We start from the raw sequence: 23,085 nt of genomic DNA, 5'->3' as shown, positions 1-23,085 counted from the left end.
TGTTTGTTAACATCACATGACGGCCATGATTGGACACGGCCATCATGTTATCAGGAGGGCCAATCACAGAGCCCTCCTGCCGATCCGAGATGCGCCGGGTCACGGGCACGATCCCCCCTACTTCTGATTGACGTTCAAGAATGTCCACTCAGAGGTAGAGAGCTCCCACCCGGCCGTATATGTGCATTGGCCAGGTTGGAAGTAGATAAAATACTTTCAAATATAGAAAACATAGTATAGTGCATTTCCACTGTGCAGCATTGTGACTGCTGAGCGGTTCTGCAGCAATACTACAAAGAGTGACAAATGTAATTAGAAAAAAGTATTATAACTGGTGTGATAGACCAGTGGCCCCCCAAAATGACATATTGAAGCAGGGTGTTATATACCTTCTTCCACATATACTGCATTTCTCTAGAGACTTTTGTCACAGGGTCATTTAAAAAATGACAGGCTGAGGAAGAGGCAGGCCCTTCCGCAGGGGTGGTAGGGGTAGGGCAGGAGCAACAGGCTTGAGCCAAAGTAGGAAACTGCAGAAGGTGCGTTCGATTACGTCAAAGGACGCACCAGACTTGGTTGAGTGGCTCACTTAGCCTTACTCTTTTGCACCCTCCTCAACCTCTCGATCTGCACCCTCTTCTTCACTCTCTGCTGTGTGCACCCCCTAAGACACTACCACCAACACCACCACCACCATATACCCTCCGCTTGAGTCACAGAAATTATTTTCCGATCCATCAGAAGACATTGCCGATGCGCAGCCATTATTGGCATTGGATCAGGAAGAGGAGGTAGCAACAACCGCCACTCAGCAGTCTGAAGACTACCCAGATCAGCCCAAGGAGGTTGGTCCCCGGTGTTGCTGCCTACTCCGAGAGCTCTAATTATAGGGTGGGGAAGGTGACGTCGATGATGACGTGTCTAGTGATGTCACGTGGGTGCCCACAAGAGAGGAAGAGGAGCAGAGTTCAGAGGGAGATATGGACCAGCAGATAGGGAGGAGAAGCAGGCGGAACTTACATTGCATAGGAGGGACAAACCAGACTGCTAATGTATCAGGAGCGAGGCATCAACCATGTACGGTCACATCTGGCGCTCCCAGAACCCCGGCACATGGCTCCGCAGTGTGGGCTTTTTTTAACGTGTCCACTGCTGACAAAAGTGTTGCCATCTGCAGCCTTTTATATAAATTAATAAGAATGCGGCGCTACCTAAAAGTGCTAAACCTATAAGTGAATAATAATCCCAAAATAGATGTAAATCAAATAATATCCACTGAGTGTAACATAAGTACAATGAGAAATAGATCCATATAAAAAATCCAAATCAAATTACGCGTGCAAACAATAAATGTGCAACAATTAGTGAATAAAAGTCCGTGAAAGAATTAATCAAATACTTAAATAATCTACATAGATAGTCCAAATATAAACAAGCGTATAAGTATCAAAATAAATATAGAAAATCTATAAGGTGAAAATACGTGGAAAACCAAATATAGTGATTATTAAACAATCAATATACACACGTGATAGTCCATAAATAAAGTGCACTGATGACTGATGAAGTTGCAAAATATATAAATAAAGTTCATGCAAAAAAATGTGAAAAATCGATTCCCAAGAGTGGCAAATCACTGCAAACTTCAGTGCTTAATGGGTGCACCACCTGTTTCCCCCAGCCTCTCACCTCCAATATCTGGAAAATAGGCACTGTGTAAAGGGATAACTGCTGGCTTCTTATTCATTCACACTGCTCCACCGCTGTTTGTATTTCACTGTGAGGCTATATATTATATGCCCTCCCAATAGCTCCAGGATATCCAAGCCATATAGAGTGGAAAAACACAGAGGGCTTTCATGTGTAGTAACTTCGCTATTTTATTATAATAAAAGGTAAAATCCACACTTACATATAGCAAATACAGCAGAGTGTGCAGCAGACGCGGACGGCACACTCTGCTGTATTTGCTATATGTAAGTGTGGATTTTACCTTTTATTATAATAAAATAGCGAAGTTACTACACATGAAAGCCCTCTGTGTTTTTCCACTCTATATGGCTTGGATATCCTGGAGCTATTGGGAGGGCATATAATATATAGCCTCACAGTGAAATACAAACAGCGGTGGAGCAGTGTGAATGAATAAGAAGCCAGCAGTTATCCCTTTACACAGTGCCTATTTTCCAGATATTGGAGGTGAGAGGCTGGGGGAAACAGGTGGTGCACCCATTAAGCACTGAAGTTTGCAGTGATTTGCCACTCTTGGGAATCGATTTTTCACATTTTTTTGCATGAACTTTATTTATATATTTTGCAACTTCATCAGTCATCAGTGCACTTTATTTATGGACTATCACGTGTGTATATTGATTGTTTAATAATCACTATATTTGGTTTTCCACGTATTTTCACCTTATAGATTTTCTATATTTATTTTGATACTTATACGCTTGTTTATATTTGGACTATCTATGTAGATTATTTAAGTATTTGATTAATTCTTTCACGGACTTTTATTCACTAATTGTTGCACATTTATTGTTTGCACGCGTAATTTGATTTGGATTTTTTATATGGATCTATTTCTCATTGTACTTATGTTACACTCAGTGGATATTATTTGATTTACATCTATTTTGGGATTATTATTCACTTATAGGTTTAGCACTTTTAGGTAGCGCCGCATTCTTATTAATTTATATACTCAATTTTTGGTGCAGAGATCACTTTTTTTTATGCTGGCTGCTTCCTATATACATTCATTTTATATATTTTCCTATGACATATTAGGTGGAGCGCACTAGTTTTCCCTTTACACATCTGCAGCCTTTTGCAGTCAATGCATAAGTCGCGGTAAGCCCAACACTCACCTAGGGATGACCGCCTTAGGAAGGCACATGAGCTGCCATCACCGAGCACAGTGGGAGCAACGGAACCCACAAAGCTACACTCCAGGCTCTCACCGTCCAGCCTCTTCTGCTTCTCCTCTCTCCTCAGAATTGTCCTCCACTCCACCTTCCATCATGCCGTCCTCACGTTTTTCTGGAAAAAGGCAGGCTTCCGTGGGCCAAATGTTTGAACGTAAAAAAATGATGACGCCGGATAACCCTCTTGCCCAACGGTGGACCGCTGGCTTGTCAGAACTGATAGCCTGCCAACTACTGCCATATAAACTGGTGGACTTGGAGGCCTTTAGAAAATTTGTGGCCATTGGAACACCACAATGGAAGGTCCCAGGAAGGAAGTATTTCTCACAGAAGGGCATCCCAGAGCTATATGGCCATGTTCAGCGGCAAGTGAATGTATCTCTGGCACACAATTTCGGTGCCAAGATACATCTGACCACAGACACGTGGTCTAGCAAACACGGGCAGGGAAGGTATATAACTTTTACTGCCCACTGGGTGAATCTTCTGACGGCCGTCAAGCATGTAACCTGTGGCACCCGTGTAGATTTGGTTTTACCACCACGGATTGCATGCAGGCATGCCTCTTCTTCTCCTCCTCCTACTCCATCCTCCCTCTCCTCCTCGCCTGACTCCTCCTTTTCCACTGCTAGCGTCTCTTCCGCTGTGCCGCCCAAGATCCCCAGAACCTATTCGACATGCCAGGTGAGGCATTGCCATTCTGTGCTGCGTCTGTTGTGCCTGGAAGCCAAGAGCCACATTGGCCCTTCACTCCTTTCAGCTTTGCAGTCACAGGCAGATCAGTGGCTAACACCGCTCAATTTGACAGTTGGTAAAGTGGTGTGTGACAACAGTACCAATCTGCTTAGCGCATTGAAACAGGGCAAAATTACACACATGCCATGCATGGCACACGTCTTAAACTTGGTCGGGCAGCAATTCGTTGTCAAATACCCTGGGGTCCAGGACATCTTGCGGCAGGCAAGGAAAATCTCGGCCCATTTCAGAAGATCTTACACGGCCGTGGCTCGCCTTGCTGACATTCAGCGGCGACACAATCTGCAGGTCAGACGTCTTATTTGCGATTGCCCGATGCAATGGAACTCAACCTTCTTTATGCTTGATAGGCTGCTCCAGCAGAAACGTGCAGTTAATGACTACCTGTACGAACTCTGGGGAGGTTCTGGGGAGCTTGGTTTTTTTTCACCGCGCCAGTGGCTGCTCATGCGCGACGCATGCAGACTTCTGCGGCCATTTGATGAGATCACCAAACTGGTCAGTCCCAGCTATGGCGCCATCAGTGACATCATACCTTATGCCTTCTTTATGGAGCGTGCATTGCGTCGTGTCATTGATCAAGCCATGGAGGAGCAGGAGCAGGAAGATGAGGAAGTCATAATGCTGGATGAATTCCCAGGGGGGGGGCTACTCTATCTGAGACAAGTCAACAACAGGAGTCTGAAGAGGAGGATGGTGCCGGGGCGGATGAGGAGGAGCAAGAAGAGCATGCTTTAAACCTTTCTGGGATCCCTGTTGTTGTGCGTGGATGCGGAGAGGAGAACGAGGAGGACGACATTATCTTGGATGATGAGCAGGAGCCAGGCCACCACACCGCTTCCAGTTTAATGCAAATGGGGGCCTCCATGCTCCAGTGTTTTAACAGGGACCCCCGTATAAAAAGCATAAAGGTCAAGGACCAGTACTGGGTGGCAACATACTTAGACCCCCGGTACAAACAAAAAATGGCGGAAATGTTACCACCATCATAGAGGGCTGTCAGAATGGAGCACTTACAAGCCTTGCTTCGACAAATGCTGCATTCTGCTTTTGCGTGCGCTGGCAGAGGAGGAATTCCCACTCCCAGAGAAAGAGTTGCGGGTACCAATCCAACAGCGCCTGCAAGAAGAGGGCGGTTTGAAGATGTGTTGGTCACTTCTGATATGAGATCATTCTTTCAGCCGACCCATCGACAGGTCTCATTCAGATCCAGCATCGGGGAACGCCTAGACCAACAGGTGTCCTACTACATCGGGTTAACGGCCGATGTGGACGCTCTGAGAAGTGATGAACCCCTGGACTACTGGGTGGGCAGGCTTGACCTCTGGCCAGAGTTTGCCCAATTTGCAATGGAATTGTTGGCTTGCCCCTCGTCCAGTGTCCTGTCAGAAAGGACGCTCAGCAAGGGGGATCGTGATCCATAAGCGCACTCGCCTAGCTCACGACAGTGTTGACTACCTCACATTTATAAAAATGAATGAGGCATGGATCTCGGAGGAATTCAACACATGTGACCAGTAGACCATGTATATGCGTAACTCTATAAACGATTTATATAATCTAGCACACTTTTTTCTACCTTTTGGCTTAACTCCTTGTACAAAAATAGCACACCGTACTATATGCCCGTACCCTCCTGTTTGAAGAGGTTGAGCCGTGTCATATTTTTGGGTCCCGCAGCGAGTTGCTGGTATCAGTGCTGGTGTCAGTGCTCTCTATCACGGTGCTGGTGTGGTGTCAGTGCTCTCTATCTCGGTGCTGGTGTCAGTGCTCTCTCTCTATCTCGGTGCTGGTGTGGTGTCAGTCCTCTCCATCTCTGTGCTGGTGTCAGTGCTCTCTATCACAGTGCTGGTGTCAGTGCTCTCTATCTCGGTGCTGGTGTGGTCTCACTGCTCTCTATCACGGTGCTGGTGTCAGTGCTCTCTATCTCGGTGCTGGTGTCAGTGCTCTCTATCACGATGCTGGTGCCAGTGCTCTCTCTCTAGCTCAGTGCTGGTGTCCGTGCTCTCTCTTTATCTCGGTGCTGGTGTGGTGTCAGTGCTCTCTATCATGGTGCTGGTCACAGTGCTCTCTATCGTGGTGCTGGTGTCAGTGCTCTCTATCGTGGTGCTGGTGTCAGTGCTCTCTATCGTGGTGCTGGTGTCAGTGCTCTCTATCGTGGTGCTGGTGTCAGTGCTCTCTATCGTGGTGCTGGTGTCAGTGTTCTCTATCTCGGTGCTGGTGGCAGTGCTCTCTATCACGGTGCTGGTGTTGGTGCTCTCTCTCTATCTCGGTACTGGTGTGGTGTCAGTGCTCTCTATCTCGGTGCTGGTGTGGTCTCAGTGCTCTCTATCACGGTGGTGGTGTCAGTGCTCTCTATCTCGGTGCTGGTGTGGTCTCAGTGCTCTCTATCACGGTGCTGGTGTCAGTGCTCTCTATCACGGTGCTGTGTCAGTGCTCAATCTCTATTGCGGTGCTGGTTTCAGACAGTGAGGGAGATGGCAGCGGAGAAGCCAATCAGCACGCAGTGCCAGCATCATGACTGAGGATCAGCACTGGACTGGCACCTCCGGAGCCCTGCATAGGTGGGGATAAGGGCCGGGCAGAGGGAGGGGCCCAAGCACAGGTTGGCACACTGGGACACTGGCACAGGACTGCTCTGCCCTGACTGTGGCACTGATCATCTCCCGTACCCCCTTCATGGCCTGGCCTTGCCTCTTCTCCATGGCCTTCATGCGCTCCTGAATTGTCAAAATTTCACAGATAAAAAAAGAATGCTTGTCGTCGTCGATCCCAGATTCACTTAATACTTTTGTTATGTCAGTGTCCATGTTGTGGGACTATGTGCACAGCTAGTAGGTATTTTGTGGCTGAAAATATGACCTGGAGGTTTGTAAGGTTCGTCTGCCATTAAAGTCAATGGGGTTCACCACGAACCTTGCAGTTCGCAAACTTTTGGCCACGTTCGCGGTTCGCGTTCGTGAAACGTCCCGTCGGAAGTTCGTCCATTACTAGTAGGAAATTAAATGACTGAATCTGATAACGGTATTTTTCCAGTGTTACTGGTTACCCATAGTGCTGCAAAGGCTGCCAATATGCAGTCTCTGGTTCCAGAGTAAGAGGATGATACCTATAGTCTCTTTCCTTGCTTTGGCCTAGTGACTTTTGCTGAGCCTCATCATTGGCCATGGAGCAGTTTTCTGGAGCTTGTAGTACTGTGTTTTATCAAGCACTGGAGACTAACCCAAGTCTGGAGCAGCTTAGAAGCCTAGCTTCCAGCCCTCCTACTGAGAGAAACAAAAAAAAGGTTTACTGAAACAATGGAAAGCTGTGCAGGGCATATCTACTCACTGAACGTGGTGAGGCAGAACTAGTTAAATGATAGTTCATTGTAACCAGCACATTTAGGCAGGCCATACATGATTCATTCGAGGTGGATGGGGAAATCAATCTGCTGCCAACCTTAACAGGAAGAGACAACCCCACTGTTAGGCTTGTTAGCTGGGAACTGGGGAAGTGGAGACAGACCTCAAGATGAATTAAACACCTCTCTTCCACACAGAAAACTCAGAAATGCTTGTTGCACACCACGACTGTTTCACCGGGAAACCAGGTAGAGGCACCTTATAGTCAACAGGGGCACACCCACCTTCATACACTTTGCCTACTGCATTTTGCTGGAAGTCTAGGCACACATAAAATTGGATATTGAGGAGATGCTGCAGTTAGGGGTTATTCAGATGTCCCACAGTGCTTTGGCATGCCAGTAGTAAGTAGTAAGGATGAGCTCAGATGTGTTTGCATGGTCCACGTGCAGAGCCCGCCAGGAAGCCGGCGCAGCGTTGCGCTAATCACAGGCAGTGAAACATTGCCCGATGCGCAGCTGCAGAGATTGGGCAATGTCTCACTACCTGTGATTAGCGCTGTGCCGACCTCCTAGCGGGCTCTGCACGTGGACCATGCGGACACGCCTGAGTTCATCCCTAGTAAGTAGTAGTTGCTAGGGAGAACAGCAAGCTACTCAGTTTGAGCTTGGTTTTTCAGCAGTAAAATTTCATTATGCAGCACAAGAAGAGAAGCAACACGGACAGACTGTCCCCACAAGCACAGCAAGCAGAGGTCAGTTGTGTTGGAAATTAACTTGCAATCCCTTCTGTGCAACCAACTGAAGAGGGAAGGTGTGATGATAATGAGATCTGACAAACCCCAAACTAAGTGGGGAGAATGGGGATGTTGTATTGAACACAGTGCTACCCCCTCCTTTCTTCAAAATCTGACTGAAAACAATCAGATTTAAGGCTGGGTTCACACTAGTGCAAATTGGATGCAGGTTTCCCCGCATCCAATTCGCACAGCAGAAGATTGTGACCAGCTCTCTATGGAGCCAGTTCACATATCTCCACAGTGGCTCTGGTGTGATTTGCACAGGAGTCTTGTGCATCTTTTGGTCCATTTCAGTTCCGAATTCAGACAAAATTTCGGGCTGAAACTGTGAACGAGGACACACCGGACTCCTGCTGTGAGCCGATGCGTGCTCATATGTGAACCCAGCCTAAATCTTATGTCTGTGGTGGAGAAGTGACACATTTCATACAAACCCCCATATGAACAATGTATAAACATGGATCTGAACAAGCCTAATAATGAGCCTGGTGGAAGTCTTAAGGCCCGTACACACGATCTGACTTTTTGACAACAAACACGCAAAATTAACTGTTTTGGAGCAACATCTGACCGTGTGTATGCTCCATCGGACAAACTTTTTTGGTTTTCATCTGACTTTTGTTGGCTGTGCAAATGGACAAACTTTGTGACAACATAAGTCCGATGGAGCAAAGTGAAGTTTCATAGTTAGTGAGGTTGAATAAAGACACCAGTCCATCCAGTTCAACCTGTGTGAGTGTCTACAATTGTCCCTATCCCTGTACACTGCACATTCACATCAGTCCCTACCCTCACAATCCAAGGTCCCCATTCATATACTAGGGCCAATTTTGGACAGAAGCCAATTAACCTACCTGCATGTCTTTGGATTGTGGGAGGAAACCGGAGTACCCGGAGGAAACCCACACAGGCACAGGGAGAACATGCAAACTCCAGGCAGGTAGTGTTGTGGTTGGGATTTGAACCAGAAACCCTTCTTACTGCTAGATGAGAGTGCTAACCACTACACCACTGTGCCGCCCAAATTCCGATCGTGTGTACACAAAACCAATCGGTCTTTTGTACAAAGTACAAACACTCATGCTCAGAACCAATGCAAAAGATCAGACAACAATACAGAAGTTGACCAAAGGTGTCGCTGGAGTAATTGAACGTCCTCTTTTGAAGTGTCGCCAGTACGTTGAAACGTCACTACGTTCGTGTTTGTTGCCTAAAAAGTCTGATCGTGTGTATGCAATACAAACTTACGGCCAACGCCCTTTGTACAAAAGTCCATGGGAAAGTTTGTACAAAGTCCGATCATGTGTATGGGGCTTTACAGAATAAGTTCACCTTTAATAACAGGTTACATGTTACACCAGTGTTTAGGGTGTAACATGTAACATGTTACTAAGAAGCACCTGCTTGCACTCCCTGATTCCCTGCCTATGTGGTGGGTGGGGGATCTTCTTCCCGCACCCACTGTCACTTTTTGCCCATACAACCACGTTATTGATTCATAGAGTTCTGCAAATGAATGAACTACAAGTACTGTCAGCCACCAGCAAGTTCTCTCGTAGTTCATTGATTCTTTCTGCTCTTTAGTAACTGTCTGCCCATATGGGAGGTATGAGCAGACAGCTGTATTGAAAGTCAGCAGAAGCCTGACATTGCACTTGCAAATTGCTGACCATTGGTGCAATGCTCTGCAAATCCCTGAAAATAGAAATAATAAATACATTTTTTTTTAAAGTGAGCTTATTCAAACCTCTAATAAGCCAGAGACTCTTAAGCAGCCCTGTTATTAACCTGCCAAAAAAAAACATCTAGATGGAATACACATTTGTAAGACTGATTTTATTTGACCTAAAACGGCACTTTCAAATATTCCATAATTTTTACTGTCATACAGTTACATTTATAAAAATTGATTACACTGATGTATGAGAAGATGGCAATCAGTTAGACACAAAGCATGCCCATGCTACAACATCTTCTAGGCGAATGGAACACATTCATTTCCTAAGTGATATATGCATCCAGTTTATATTGTATTTGGTGTCTAACAAATCATAATTTCATTCTGTTCAATAATATGTTGTTGAAATGTGAAACCTTGTCATCTGGAAATATAGATATGGTTAAAAAAAGTTGTTATTATGAAAATGTCTGCCAATTCATCACACAATATGCTCCAGCCCCTTCAGCACATCCCTCCCTAATTGGTTGTGTTATTACGGCAAATGTCTTTTTAGACTCTACATGAAACCAAAGACCAGGTAAACTATGTTAAGTACTTTTCACTTTTAAGCCCATTTATTTTACAGTTGCTAATTGTCTGTTATGTATTGCTTTTTCTGTAAGCATTTTTCTTTTCTATTCATGAAAATGCTATTTTAGAAAACTAAGCTGAATATCTGTCTTCTCTAAACCAAATGAAAGAATCCTTGTCTCTGTGAGGGCTACCAAATTTTAAAGGCTTAACTAATGAAGTAACCTGTCCCAGTGGCACCTACTCCTAGTCTGCTGGTGCTTATATTGTTGTCCCACAAGCTGAAAAATCTCTGCACAGGGTGAACCTGTGTGTGCAATATGTTGCAAAGGGGGTTTCGTCCCCTTGCACGGGCAAGGTGACATTATCTATTTAATATGTACTTTTAAGCATAATGATGGTTAAATTTGAATTGTGCATTTTTAGGTCAAACAAAAACTAAAACCAACCCTCATTTATCTCGGTATCTATAAGCATTGTGAAGAAATTAATTTTCAAAGATCACAATACGGGCAGTGGGTGGGCAGAGTCATGTATTTTGGCTTTAGCAGACTTCAACAGCAGTGTCTTAGAAATAATTGTAAAATTTCCAGGAGCTAAAGATAAACAAAAATAAAAAAAGATCAAATGCCTGCAAGTGCTTTTGCGTTAAAAAAAGAGCCTAAAAAGCTAAAAAAAAATGCTTCCCTTTAAAATAAATGTGTTCACATTGGGGCGGTGTGCTTCCGTTGCGGTGAAAAAAATCCTGCTTGCTGCAATTTTGGAACATGTTTGGGGAGTTAAAAAAAACACACCTTCCCATCGAAAGTAAGCTATTTACTGCTTGTTAAGAATATGAAAATAGTTTAATATTTATAGTCTGAGCACAGGTACACTTTTAAGTAAAAACTTCAATAATAATCCAAAATATGGTACTTTCCTAGGGTGTTTATTAAGATCTGACAAAACCACAATTTTCATTGTTAGCCATTCATGTCACGAATGTACATTTGTAAGGCTGGAGGTCCTCACATAAGAAGGCCCTCAATCATCCACTTAAAGTAGTTGTGAACATAAAATGTTATAGATACTTTTTAATACAGTACTAACTATGCAGGCACCATAACTGATTTTGTTGAGTTTCAGAAATGATCTTTCCTACCTTTTTTTACAAGTTTAAAATGTACTGTCATGTGACCATAGTTACATAGTTAATAAGTTTGAATAAAGACACCAGTCCATCCAGTTCAACCTGAGTGAGTGTCTTCAATTGTCCCTATCCCTGTACATTGCACACTCACATTGGTCCCTACCCTCAAGGAGCCCACAATCCAAGGTCCCCCTTCATATACTAGGGTCAATTTTGGACAGAAGCCAATTAACCTACCTGCATGTCTTTGGATTGTGGTGCCATGGTTGGTATTCAAACCAGCGACCCTTTTTACTGCTAGGTGAGAGTGCTAACCACTACACCATTCTTCTGCCGTACCATGAATCTCTTCTTACTGATTGTGGGGAGTGGGGTTACAAGACACTGTGCAGACACACAGTGTGTCTGTACTCCAGCCTGTTCAGCTTGGGACACAATGCACATCAAGTACTAAATTGGGGAAACAATTCCATCTGAGGCCTTTGATGGGTTCTGTACAGAACCATTAGCTGAAGCATAGAAGTCACTCTCATAGCTGGCCTGTATTGTGCTGGACGCTGACAAGGTTTTAGGCTCCATTCACACCAATGCATTTTTTCATGCTTTTTGCAGAAACGCATGCAGATACGTTCACACCAATGCATTTTTCGTGCTTTTTGCAGAAACGCATGCAGATACATTCACATCAATGCATTTTTGTGCGTCTGCGTTTTTGGAAAGGATCAGGGACTTTTTTTTTTTAAACACTGCTTTTTTTAATCAATAGACTTCAGTGAGGAAGCTGCAGAAAAGCATGTTGTGTGCCTTTACTGCGATTTTGCGGTGATGTGCGTTTTGCATTTTTAAATCTGCCCAACAACAAATTTGCCTAAAAAAAAAGAAAAGCATGAAAAAAAACACAAATTGCGCCGAAATCTTGGCAAAATATGCAAAAAGCACAGCAGAAATTCTCAAAAGAAACATGCATATACAGTTGTACTCATAAGTTTACATACCCTGGCAGAATTTATGATTTCTTGTCCATTTTTCAGAGAATATGAATAACACAAAAATATTTCTTTCACTCATGGTTAGTGTTTGGCTGAAGCCATTTATTATCAATCGACTGTGATTACACTTTTTAGATCATAATGACAACAGAAACTACCCAAATGACCCTGATCAAAAGTTTACATACCCTGGGGATTTTGGCCTGATAACATGCTCCCAAGTTGACACAAAGGGGGTTTGAATGGCTATTAAAGGTAACCATCCTCACCTGTGATCTGCTTGCTTGTAATTAGTGTGTGTGTATAAAAGGTCAATGAGTTTCTGGACTCCTGACAGACCCTTGCGTCTTTCATCCAGTGCTTCACTAAAGTTTGAATTGAGAATGCCAATCAGCAGTGTTCAAACTCTAATCAAGAAGTGGAAAATGAGGGGTCCTGTTGAAACCAAACCACGATCAGGTAGACCAACATAAAGTTTCAGCCTCAGCTGCCAGGAAAATTGTCCGGAATGCAAAGAAAACCCCACAAATAACTTCAGATGAAATACAGGACTCTCTAAAAACATGTGGTGTGGCTGTTTCAAGATGCACAATAAGGAGGCACTTGAAGAAAGATGGCCTGCATGGTCGAGTCGCCAGAAGAAAACCATTACTACGCAAATGCCACAAAGTATCCTGCCAACAATACGTCAAACAGCACAGAGACAAGCCTCAAACCTTCTGGCTCAAAGTCATTTAGAGTAATGAGACCAAAATTGATCTTTTTGGCCACAACCATAAACGCTACACTTGGAGAGGAGTCAAGAAGGCCTATGATGAAAGGTACACCATTCCTACTGTGAAAAACGTTGGTGGATCGCTGATGTTCTGGGGATGTGTAAACTACAAAAGGCACATGAAATTTGCTCAGAATTGATGGCAAGATGAATGCAGTATGTTATCAAAAACACTGGAGGAAACTTTGCATTCATCAGCCAGGAAGCTGCACATGGGACGTACTTAGACATTCCAAGATGACGATGATCCAAAACACAAGGCCAAGTTGACCTGTCATTGGCTACAGAAGAATAAATTGAAGGTTCTGGAGTGGCCATCTCAGTCTCCTGACCTCAATATCATTGAGCCACTCTGGGGAGATCTCAAACATGCAGTTCATGCAAGACAGCCCAAGAAGTTACAGGAACTGGAGACTTTTTGACAAAATGAATGGGCAAATTTATCATCTGAGAAGATAGAGAGCCTTATCCACAAATACCACAAAAGACTTCAAGCTGTCATTGATGTTAAAGGGGGCAATAAACGGTATTAAGAACTGGGGTATGTAAACTTTTGATCAGGGTCATTTGCGTAGTTTCTGTTGTCATTATGATTTAAAAAAAGAGTAAACACACTTGATTGATAATAAATGGCTTCAGTCAAACACTAACCACGAGGGAAAGACATTTTTTTGTGTTATAATTCATATTCTCTGAAAAATGGCCAAGAAATCATAAATTCTGACAGGGTATGTAAAATGATGAGCACAACTGTAGGTGTGAATGGAGCCTAATCCCCAGGTCCACCCCCTGATCCATATCTTTAATATCCTATCATAAACTATTTTATTCCTTTTCCTACCCCCTCTTCTCTCTCTTTTTCTTGACTATCTTCTCAAATTGTTAGTCCTGTTTTATCGTTACCTGTAATCTTCCTCCTTTCAGCTCTCGACATATGTGGTCATTATCACCAACCACTTGACAAGGCTATTTGAAAAGCTAGATATAATCTTGCTGTGGTCACATAACCAATTCCCCACACTGGTTTTATTCTGTAAAGGGGAACTCCAGTCATTTTTAAAAAGAAATTAACAGTCAGCAGCTACAAATACTGTAGCTGCTGACTTTTAAGAGACAGACACTCACCAACCCAAGAGTCAAGCTTTGCTTTATGGGGGCTGGTTCTTTGCCAGCCTTTGGATCTTCGGCGCCACTATCTTGGCTACGCCTTCCTGCTGTCTCTCAGCCGGTTCCCCAGTTCCCTAAGAACTAAATATGTTGGGGGGGGGGGGGGGGGGGCAGATTAGCTGTGCTTTCACTTTTAAGTGAAGGTTGGCTCTAAATATTAAAGAGGGCCTTTGCTCTCCAGGCTCAGCAGGAATTGTGTTTAGTTACATATTCCTGTCTCTGTAACATTTTCACCTCTGAGTTGTAAAGCTTACAGGGAGTCTCATGGCTGTATGTCTTTGGTGATGCACTTGTTAAGGCATTTGTAGGTTTTTTACACTGCTACAATTTTACATACATTTAAGACTCCATTAACATCTGGGCATTTTAGGATCTCAAAATGCACTACAATCGCAAAATGCAGGTTCAGGTGCCATTATTTTCAATGGCACCTAACATGCAGCAAATTGCATCATGAGAAGCTTGTCTCCCAAAAGAAGCTCCTGCTCCTTTTTGAGCAACAAGCTTCATGCAATGCGTTTTGCCGCTATTGCAGTGCAATAAATCGCAAAACAATTGAAGCAAAACCACACTGCGTTTTAGGTGCCATTGAAAATAATGGCACTTGAACCAGCATTTTGCAATTGTAGTGCATTTTAAGATCGTGGGTAGAGTCACAGTGACTCTGTCGCATTCCCAAAACACCCAGATGTGAATGCCGCCTTAAATATATGCACAATTGTAGCAGTGTACAAAACATACAAATGCCTTAACAAGTGAAACAGTTCATCACCATAGATATACAGCCATGGGTCTCCCTGTAAGCGAGAAGTTTATTGGAATAAAAAATAGATACAAAAATAATAAAAATAAGTATGTCATACTACTCTTGAGGAGCAAAATAATAATTGACCCAGTATAGCATTTCTTAAATGGGGTGCCAAGAACACAGGACAAAATTTGCCCTGGATCAGTGTCATGGTGCAGGTAGGCTGGCCACCAGAACCATAAGAATCAATAAGGCTCTAGGGCCACTGCACAGCACCCTGCCTGCACCATTACTATTCATGACACTGTTTCAGAGCAGTCAGCATGGTGGGCTACCTCCAGCATTCAGAAAAAGATAGAAGTGCACCCCCGCCCAGACCTGCTCTGTGTTCTGTCCTCTGTCATGCAACTAAAGTAAAGTAGAGCTCTGGCAAAGGGGACTGCATGATGGGATGCTTTGATGGGGGACTCTGTGAAAAGGTAACTCTGATGTGATGGGGGCTCTCATGCTTGTGGGGGGCTAACATGAATAGGGGTGACTTTGATGGGAAGAGTGGGCTTCTGATTTAATGAGAGGAATGTGATTCTAATGTGATGGTGGTACTCTAATATGAAGGGGGTTCACTGAAATGATGGAGGACCGTTTATGTGATGGTGGGATTCCAAAATACTTTTCCCAACCCACATGTTCCTACAAAGTGGCTGTAATGCCCTTTACACATGGTCGGACATTCCGACGACAAAATCCGTCAGATTTTTTCAGACGGATTTTGGCCCAAACTTGTCTTGCATATACACAGTCGCAACAAAGTTGTCGGAAAATCTGATCGTTCAGAACGCGGTGACTTAGAACACGTACGACAGGACTATAAACAGTGCAGTAGCCAATAGCTTTCGTTTCGTAATTTATTCTGAGCATGCGCGGCACTTTGTCTGTCGGGACTGTCTACACACGATCGGAATTGAAACGATTGGATTCTGTTGTCGGAAAATTTTAGATCCTGCTCTCAAACTTTGTGTTGGAAATTCCACTGGAAAAAGTCAGATGGAGCCCACACACGATCTGATTTTCCAACAAGATCTGATCGGACATTTTCCGTCGGAAAGTCCGACCGTGTGTACAGGGCATAAGTGTACATGGGTGTTGCAGCGACCACCGGCTAGAACCAAAGGTAATCAGAACGAGGGAATGTCACCAGCACACCACAAATCTTCTGAACAGGTCAAAAGCTTTATTCAGCGATCACATCATTGTAACAGAAGCAACGTTTTGGAGCCTCGGAGGCCATATACTTGATGAAGGGATCCTGTGATGCTCTGAAATGTTGCTTGTGTTACAAAGATGTGATTGCTGAATAAAGCTTTGGTCCCGTTCTGGAGATCTGCGGTGTTCTGGTGACATTCTCTCGCTCTGACATGAAGGGGTGGCGGGGGCTCTGATGTGACGGGATGGTTGTGTGCATCATCATCCAGGATCACGTTACCCATTGAATTCTACATTTACCATTTTTTCCTTTTTAAACTTAAGATTTTACTTACTTTTAAAGGGTTCTGTGAATGAAAAAGGTTGGGAAATGCTGACCTAGCATATTACATTTGAAAATAAAGCAATATGCCCAGTTTACAAGTAAAGCAGAAACAAATTAGAAATTTTAGAGCTGAAATGTTAATTTCATACATCCACATATAAACTGGTCAATATGCAGCACAAAATAGAATTTGCTATGGAAAAAAAAACATGACAGAAAGCACATAAATGCTTGGAAAATAAAGAAATCAAATAAAACAAATAGAATAACTTTTCTATTTGCCACCTTTATAAACAGGATGAGCAATGTCTCAACATGGTCAGACTGATATCTCCACCAATATGTGCCCAAATGAGTCACTTCCTATATGAAGCATTTAATTGCAGTGGCAGTGGTATTCCCATTCCATGTAAACCTGTTCCCGCAGAGGCAACCAAAATCCTTCTGGACTTGGTACACGAGAGGAAATCTAATAAAGCCTAAAACGATGCATGTTGTGCTAATGTTATGTCATGTGAGTCATTCCAGTCTTCCTGTGCTCTGCTCTTCTAGTGTGTAGGAGATACCTCAGTAAATGAACGTGCACTGCAGCGCCAGCCGCATCCTTCTGCCAAGACATGACCAAACTAGCCATTTACAGCTAAATAACCACAGGGGTTGATTTACTAAAACTGGAGAGTGCAAAATCTGGTGCAGCTGTGTATAGTAACCAATCACCTTCTAACTTCAGCTTGTTCAATTAAGCTTTGACAATAAAACCTGGAAGCTCATTGGTTTCTATGTCACATAGTTACATTTGCCCCTTTTTATAGTTACATAGTAGGTGAGGTTGAAAAAAGACACAAGTCCATCAAGTCCAACCTATGGAAGAGATGCAGCAGATTTTGCACTCTCCAGTTTTAGTAAACCAACCCCCATGACTATCTATTACACTAACCAATAAAAAAAATTAAATCTAGAATATTAGAGTAAGACATAAATTCACACACACAAAGGTTGAACTAGATGGACCCATGTTTTTTTTTTTGTGTAACATATCCCACAGAATCAGGCATAAATAGGATGACGCTGTGCGGTCATCTGCATATAAAAGCTCTGATGGAGCTGCAACGTTTCTGCTGAAAAATTCTGCCGTGCGCGCTTCAAATGTGGTTGAGTTGATTTGCTCACGGCTTGACGTTGCACTGCAGGCACGCGGCGTTGAGGATGAACCAAGTACTTGGCAACAATGTCATCCTACCACAGTGGATGTCCAGTGTCCTTCTTTACAGGACTATTTAACACACAACAGCAAGGACTGGGCTCTGAACTTCTAGCAGCTCAAGGTTAGTGCGGCTCTGCTCCCACCGTCATTCGTAGCACAGAGCGCTGCTTTGTTATTTATTACGGGTATTTATATAGCGCCGACAATTTACGCAGAGCTTCACATAGCATATGTTCACATCAGTCCCCACCGGCTATTAAGCATAGGTCAGGAGACGATTTGCAGGTAACCGCAGCGCGGTTCCTGTCACAAATTCCTAATTAGCTTCTCGGAAAACAGAGCCGGCGCCAATTTCATGCGTGCTTTCTGGATCATTCCAATGTCATGATTTCCCCCCTCATGCACCTAGCTGCTGGAATAGGACACCCTCCCTCATTAAAATGCAGCAAATGGCATGCCATCAGTAAAATAAAAAATCTTCTTGTTCCCTCCAAAGAAAGACATGTTTAGAAGAGGCTCACCTTCTCTGTCTCCTCTGTGGTGGCTTTTTTTTTCTTATTACAGCATTGTTTGCAATGATGCTCCTCAGCAGCAGCAGCAGCAGCTTCCTTCTTGTCTCAGTCAAAGCCCAGGATGGATGAGCCCAGCAGCTCCTTCCACACACGTTCAGCTCTGCCTTCCCTGGAAACTTCCACACGCAGCAGTTTTTGTCTTCTCCCCCATTCCTCGCACTCAGTGATTAATCATTCAAGGGACATGTCATTTGTTGGCGATCAGCTCTCCGGGTGACTCCTCAGCATTCTGCAGGAACCCGTGGGCTGCATAGAGAGGTAGCAGAGGGAGGGAGGATGGAGGAGCGTGTGTGGAGATGCTGGAGATGCTGATGATGCTGGAGATGCTGATGATGCTGATGCTGTGTCTGTATGTGTGTATGTGTGTGTGTGTGTGAGGGCATGGCGAGGGGGAACCTCCTGAATTAGCTTACATTTTTAGACCTATAAAAGGGTTTATTTTTGTTGTTTTCCTAAATAGATATTAAAAAAAAGGAAATAAAAGGAGAGCAATGGGGGATTCATGGAGGAGAAGAGGATACAATGGATATACAGTAGTAATGGTGTGATTGGACATTTGTGGTTTCATGTGTGAGCTAAACCACAATAGCGGATGGGTTCCTCAGAGTCCCATGGGTAGCACAGCCTCTGGATGGGAGGAAAAGAGGTGATGATGGCAGGGTTAGTCAAAATGCCTGACTTCTGAACATTTACTGGGGTATTTGGTATTAATGGGATTTAGCAGAATTGAGATATATATATATTTACCAACCTTTTTTGCAACAGTGAGACCACTAATATAATGTCCAGGTCTCAAAGACCCCATGAATAAACCAATTCATCAGGGTTGAAAGGAAGAAAAACTGATATTGGTGGTCACTGGGAAGTATGGTCCTTGCGTTGGGGGTCAGTAGGAAAAATGTTCCTTACATTGGGGGTCAGTAGGAAAAATGTTCCTTACATTGGGGGGTCAGTGGAAAGAATGCTCATTACATTGATGGACAGTAGGAAGAATGTCCCTTGCATTGGTGGACAGTAGGAAGAATGTTCCTTACATTGGTGGTCAGTAGGAAGAATGTTCCTTACAATGGTGGTCAGTAGGAAGAAGGTTTCTTACAATGGGGGTCAGTAGGAAGAACGTTTCTTAAATTTGGGGTCAGTGGAAAGAATGCTCATTACATTGGTGGACAGTAGGAAGAATGTTCCTTGCCTTGATGGACAGTAGGAAAAATGTTCCTTACATTGGTGGTCAGTAGGAAGAATGTTTCTTACATTGGTGGTCAGTAGGAAGAATGTTCCTTACATTGGTGGTCAGGAAGAAGAATGTTCCTTACACTGGGGGTCAGTGGAAAGAATGCTCATTACATTAGTAGACAGTAGGAAGAATGTTCCTTGCATTGGTGAACAGTAGGAAGAATGTTCCTTACATTGTGGGTCAGTAGGAAGAATGTTCCTTACATTGGGGGTCAGTAGGAAGAATGTTCCTTACATTGGGGGCCAGTGGAAAGAATGCTCATTACATTGGTGGACAGTAGGAAGAATGTTCCTTGCATTGGTGGACAGTAGGAAGAATGTTCCTTACACTGGGGGTCAGTAGGAAGAATGTTCCTTACATTGGGGGTCAGTAGGAGGAATGTTCCTTACATTGGTGGACAATAGGAAGAATGTTCCTTACATTGGGGGTCAGTGGAAAGAATGCTCATTACATTGATGGACAGTAGGAAGAATGTCCCTTACATTGGTGGTCAGTAGGAAGAATGTTCCTTACAATGGTGGTCAGTAGGAAGAAGGTTTCTTACAATGGGGGTAAGTAGGAAGAACGTTTTATAAATTGGGGGTCAGTGGAAAGAATGCTCATTACATTGGTGGACAGTAGGAAGAATGTTCCTTGCCTTGATGGACAGTAGGAAAAATGTTCCTTACATTGGTGGTCAGTAGGAAGAATGTTCCTTACATTGGTGGTCAGTAGGAAGAATGTTCCTTACATTGGTGGTCAGTAGGAAGAATGTTCCTTACATTGGTGGTCAGGAAGAAGAATGTTCCTGACACTGGGGGTCAGTGGAAAGAATGCTCATTACATTAGTTGACAGTAGGAAGAATGTTCCTTGCATTGGTGAACAGTAGGAAGAATGTTCCTTACATTGTGGGTCAGTAGGAAGAATGTTCCTTACATTGGGGGTCAGTAGGAAGAATGTTCCTTACATTGGGGGTCAGTAGGAAGAATGTTCCTTACATTGGGGGTCAGTGGAAAGAATGCTCATTACATTGGTGGACAGTAGGAAGAATGTTCCTTGCATTGGTGGACAGTAGGAAGAATGTTCCTTACACTGGGGGTCAGTAGGAAGAATGTTCCTTACATTGGGGGTCAGTAGGAGGAATGTTCCTTACATTGGTGGACAATAGGAAGAATTTTCCTTACATTGGGGGTCAGTGGAAAGAATGCTCATTACATCGGTGGACAGTAGGAAGAATGTTCCTTGCAATGGTGGACAGTAGGAAGAATGTTCCTTGCAATGGTGGACAGTAGGAAGAATGTTCCTTGCAATGGTGGACAGTAGGAAGAATGTTCCTTACATTGGGGGTCAGTAGGAAGAATGTTCCTTACAATTGGGGGTCAGTAGGAATAATGTTCCTTACATTGGGGGTCAGTAGGAAGAATGTTCCTTACATTGGGGGTCAGTGGAAAGAATTATCATTACATTGGTGGACAGTAGGAAGAATGTTCCTTACATTGGGGGTCAGTAGGAAAAATGTTCCTTACATTGGGGGTCAGTAGGAAAAATGTTCCTTACATTGGGGGTCAGTAGGAAGAATGTTCCTTACATTGGGGGTCAGTGGAAAGAATACTCATTACATTGATGGACAGTAGGAAGAATGTCCCCTGCATTGGTGGACAGTAGGAAGAATGTTCCTTACATTGGTGGTCAGTAGGAAGAATGTTCCTTGCAATGGTGGACAGTAGGAAGAATGTTCCTTGCAATGGTGGACAGTAGGAAGAATGTTCCTTACATTGGTGGTCAGGAAGAAGAATGTTCCTTACACTGGGGGTCAGTGGAAAGAATGCTCATTACATTAGAGGACAGTAGGAAGAATGTTCCTTGCATTGGTGAACAGTAGGAAGAATGTTCCTTACATTGGGGGTCAGTAGGAAGAATGTTCCTTACATTGGGGGTCAGTAGGAAGAATGTTCCTTACATTGGGGGTCAGTAGGAAGAATGTTCCTTACATTGGGGGTCAGTGGAAAGAATGCTCATTACATTGGTGGACAGTAGGAAGAATGTTCCTTGCATTGGTGGACAGTAGGAAGAATGTTCTTTACACTGGGGGTCAGTAGGAAGAATGTTCCTTACATTGGGGGTCAGTAGGAAGAATGTTCCTTACATTGGGGGTCAGTAGGAGGAATGTTCCTTACATTGGTGGACAATAGGAAGAATGTTCCTTACATTGGGGGTCAGTAGGAAGAATGTTCCTTACATTGGGGGGTCAGTGGAAAGAATGCTCATTACATCGGTGGACAGTAGGAAGAATGTTCCTTGCAATGCTGGACAGTAGGAAGAATGTTCCTTGCAATGGTGGACAGTAGGAAGAATGTTCCTTGCAATGGTGGACAGGAGGAAGAATGTTCCTTGCAATGGTGGACAGTAGGAAGAATGTTTCTTACATTGGGGGTCAGTAGGAAGAATGTTCCTTACATTGGGGGTCAGTGGAAAGAATTATCATTACATTGGTGGACAGTAGGAAGAATGTTCCTTGCATTGGACAGTAGGAAGAATGTTCCTTACATTGGGGGTCAGTAGGAAGAATGTTCCTTACATTGGGGGGTCAGTAGGAAGAATGTTCCTTACATTGGGGGTCAGTAGGAAGAATGTTCCTTACATTGGGGGTCAGTGTAAATAACATTGGGATGTTCCTACATTGCGGCTCATTACATTGGTGGACAGTAGGAAGAATGTTCCTTACATTGGGGGTCAGTGGAAAGAATGCTCATTACATTGGGGGACAGTAGAAAGAATGTTCCCTACATTGGGGGTCAGTAGGAAGAATGTTCCCTACATTGGGGGTCAGTGGAAAGAATTATCATTACATTGGTGGACAGTAGGAAGAATGTTCCTTGCATTGGACATTAGGAAGTATGGTCCTTACGTTGGGGGTCAGTAGGAAAAATGTTCCCTACATTGGGGGTCAGTAGGAAGAATGTTCCTTGCATTGGTGAACAGTAGGAAGAATGTTCCTTACATTGGGGGTCAGTAGGAAGAATGTTCCTTACAATGGTGGTCAGTAGGAAGAATGTTTCTTACATTGGGGGTCAGTAGGAAGAACGTTTCTTAAATTGGGGGTCAGTGGAAAGAATGCTCATTACATTGGTGGACAGTAGGAAGAATGTTCCTTGCCTTGATGGACAGTAGGAAAAATGTTCCTTACATTGGTGGTCAGTAGGAAGAATGTTCCTTACATTGGTGGTCAGTAGGAAGAATGTTCCTTACATTGGTGGTCAGTAGGAAGAATGTTTCTTACATTGGTGGACAGGAAGAAGAATGTTCCCTACACTGGGGGTCAGTGGAAAGAATGCTCATTACATTAGTGGACAGTAGGAAGAATGTTCCTTACATTGGGGGTCAGTAGGAGGAATGTTCCTTACATTGGTGGACAATAGGAAGAATGTTCCTTACATTGGTGGTCAGGAAGAAGAATGTTCCTTACACTGGGGGTCAGTGGAAAGAATGCTCATTACATTAGTGGACAGTAGGAAGAATGTTCCTTGCATTGGTGAACAGTAGGAAGAATGTTCCTTACATTGGGGGTCAGTAGGAAGAATGTTCCTTACATTGGGGGTCAGTAGGAAGAATGTTCCTTACATTGGGGGTCAGTAGGAAGAATGTTCCTTACATTGGGGTTCAGTGGAAAGAATGATCA

At 43.7% G+C, this 23,085-nt stretch overlaps 2 protein-coding genes across 3 annotated transcripts in view; both read right to left on the bottom strand.

Annotated features, from left to right (window-relative positions):
* DIRAS1 (DIRAS family GTPase 1) overlaps positions 1 to 18,275 on the bottom strand; it is a 30,531-nt gene extending 12,256 nt beyond the window's left edge. The window contains exon 1 of the mRNA XM_077475879.1: positions 18,142 to 18,275. The gene's annotated coding sequence lies outside the window, so the exon portion shown is untranslated. The remainder of the gene's footprint in view (positions 1 to 18,141) is intronic.
* GNG7 (G protein subunit gamma 7) overlaps positions 1 to 18,282 on the bottom strand; it is a 356,098-nt gene extending 337,816 nt beyond the window's left edge. For both annotated transcript variants that reach the window (XM_077475888.1, XM_077475884.1), the window contains exon 1: positions 18,142 to 18,282. The gene's annotated coding sequence lies outside the window, so the exon portion shown is untranslated. The remainder of the gene's footprint in view (positions 1 to 18,141) is intronic.
* Between the last annotated feature and the right edge of the window lie 4,803 nt (positions 18,283 to 23,085).

The sequence above is a fragment of the Lithobates pipiens genome, unplaced genomic scaffold (genome assembly GCF_037356315.1).
Source record: "Lithobates pipiens isolate NorthernLeopardFrog02 unplaced genomic scaffold, aLitPip1_a1.2 Scaffold_13, whole genome shotgun sequence".
Taxonomy (NCBI): domain Eukaryota; kingdom Metazoa; phylum Chordata; class Amphibia; order Anura; family Ranidae; genus Lithobates; species Lithobates pipiens.
Note: the sequence above shows the minus strand (reverse complement) of the source record. Positions and strands in the feature narration are given on the sequence as shown.